The following is a 2,978-nucleotide window of genomic DNA, read 5'->3' on the forward strand; positions in this document are numbered from 1 at the left end:
TACTGTAATTTATTCAAACTACCCAATACCACAACAGATTCCATCTGTTGTGGTATTGGGTAGTTTGAATAAATTCACAGAACTAAACAAATTATTGGAGGGCATAGAAAGGTGATGTGGGAAGTTGTTTTTTAAAATGTTGCTTTAAAAGCTTCCTTGTATCATAAACTGTAAAAAAAAAAAAAAAAAGGTAAACTGCAGTCATTATCAATCCACTACAGGATGGAAGCCTCCTCAATGATTCACGTGTATCACATGCCTCTACTAATACTAATTATAGTACTGTTTAAGGTCTAAAACTAAACATCCTTTATTTCATATTTAAAAAACAGAAAATCCAAAGGCTAAAGAAAAGAAAGCCAACAAGAGAACGACGAGAAACATCTGATAACTTACACGGAAAATTAGTTTCCCGTACACCAGACTCTAGCATTGCTCGCTCGGTAAACAGGCATTAGGTGTTAAAGGGCTGGAGCCAAAATTGAGAAGGATATATTGATTGATTGACAGGCAGGCATGGCAAACGATGAAATGATTGGTGGTGATAACAGATGACAAGCCAAGCTACTGTGTAGTTATTGGTTGGCATTATGTGTATTTATGAGTAAAGAATGGTGCATAATAGTTTTGTGATGAACAGTAAACAGGTAATAATGGCGATGAATCTTTTAAAGATGGAAGAAATTTATAAGGAAAATAAACCGGTTGATATTTTGATGAAAACTAAGTTTAGCCAACTATCATACTAGGCTGAATACACCGGTTCTCGTCTGATCACAGAAGTTAAGCAGCGTTAGGCCCAGTCAGTACTTGGGAGGGTGACCACCTGGGAATACCGGGTGTAGTTAGCTTTTGAGGTGATCTGATAGAGATGATCAATGCTGATGGGATTCTTCCTCTTGCTCAGAATAGTCACCTGAGAGGGCATAAATTCAAATTGAGGAAGGATAGATGTGCAGAAATTTGCCTTTAGCCAGCGGGTGGTTGGTAGGTGGAACAGACTTCCATCCCTTGTTGTGGAAGTTGATAGCCTAAATAAGTTTAAGGCTCAGCTGGACAGGTATTTCAAACGAACAGAGGGGTGAAGTGGTTATTTTTATTTATTTATGTCACTTTTTTTTTTTTTTTTTTTTTTGGCTGATGCTGCATAAGCTTGCTTTCTTGCATCAAATGCCTCTACTAATGCTAATAAGTTTCGTTCTGTTCATTTTTATGTTCATTGTTTTTTTCTCATTATTAAGTGCAGTTTTTTGGAGTTCATGAGTGTTTTTACTATATTGTTGATTTAGGTTTGGTTACGAAAAAAGGAAAAGGTTTATTTTTTGTTATATTTCGTGACTTAACCTTAAATGTTAGGTTAGAAATATAATATGAAAAGAAAGATTATATATATAGTGAATAGCTATTGACGTTATGATATGTGTGTATCCGTACGAGTCTCTTTAAAAATAAAAGTACAGTAATTAAAGATTAATATTTTGTTAATAAACAATTCATGCACGCTAGTCCACCCATGATTCTAAAAAAAAAAAAAAAGCTTAGGTTACCCCCTCCGTTACGGGAGGGATTCAAGTGTTTGTGCATCCCATGGAAAAAAGGTAAGGTGTAACCTGACCTTTTCTCACCATTAGGGCATATTATTGAGCAAGAAAATAAAGTCAAAAAAATTTATTTTTTTATGAATGTGATTCTAAAGAAAAAAGGTTAGGTTACCTTCAGGAGGGGTTCAAGCTCCCAATATATATATACACACACACACATTATAGAAAGTGTTCATCAGGGCAAGTTACCATTAGTGCTACTAAAATTATGTTATCGTGTGTTGTCTTCATGCACCAATCAGCACATCATTTGCCATGCCTACCTGTCAATCAATATATCCCTCTCAACTTTGCTCCAGACCGATAACATTTACTGCCTGTTTACCGAGCGAGCAGCACTAGAGTGCCGTATTAGGAAACTAATTTTCCGCGTAAGTTATCCGATGTTTCTCGTTGTTCTTGTGTTAGCTTTCTTTACCTTCGCCAATCCAATTTTTGCTTTTGCAGAAATTTCTATAAAGCAAATACTTCCAAAAGCATCTGCAGCATGAAAAATCTTCCAAAAAAAAAAAGTGCTAATGGTAGATGACTTTCATCAACCGGTGAAATACCACCACTTTGCTTATTGGAGGCTTGAAGTAATGAAACTCATGTTTAGTCTCTAGAGCAAAGTTTCCGGCATCTCCCCCCCCACACACACACTTCTCCTTCAACCCATGCACGGTACTAAGTACTGTAGGTTTTGATACCTTTCGTGTTTGGGGTTTTCATAAAAAAAAAAAAATATATATATATACGTGTGTGTATATATATATATATAAAAATTTTTTTTTATATATACAGGATTGCAAGCATAGTTCCCTTAGTTTTTAATTTTTTTTTCTCAGTTTGCAAAATGAATGTTACTTTGCATGCACAGCTTACACTGTTGCACATGTGGTTGCCATACAAAAATAATCAAAATCAATAAATATAATTACATGATTTTTACACGAGCTGGAAAATAAAAACAATTTAATAATTATTATTACTACAGTAAATGGATTTTACAAATATAAAATCCACTTTTGCAAAAATTTAATTTTTTTTTTTTTTTTTTTATGAAAACCTCAAACACAAGAGGTATTAGAACCTATAGACTTAGTACCATCCCTGGGTTGGAGGTTGAGAAGATGAAAGAAGATATTTGTTGACATTAGACTTGAACTTCTGTAGACTAATTTTCAGGAAATATGTATGAAGGAAGGCTGTTCCAGAAAACAGAATTTGAGGAAGATAAAAGTTGGTTCTGTGAGTTTAAAGTTGGACAGTAAATGGATGTTGGCTGGTGATGGCACGTGAACTGTCTTGAAAGAGAGCGGGAATTATAGAAGCCGATTCAGTGCCCATGGAAGTATCTGTAGAAAAGGCATGCAGCACAAAGAGTATGTCTATGAG

At 34.9% G+C, this 2,978-nt stretch overlaps 1 pseudogene; it reads left to right on the forward strand.

The window, feature by feature from the left end:
• Nucleotides 1–732: 732 nt before the first annotated feature.
• Nucleotides 733–851, forward strand: LOC150087648 (5S ribosomal RNA; annotated as a pseudogene).
• Nucleotides 852–2,978: the final 2,127 nt, after the last annotated feature.

Source organism: Mastigoproctus giganteus, chromosome 3, assembly GCF_048544385.1.
Source record: "Mastigoproctus giganteus isolate SK-2022 chromosome 3, ASM4854438v1, whole genome shotgun sequence".
Taxonomy (NCBI): Eukaryota; Metazoa; Arthropoda; class Arachnida; order Uropygi; family Thelyphonidae; genus Mastigoproctus; species Mastigoproctus giganteus.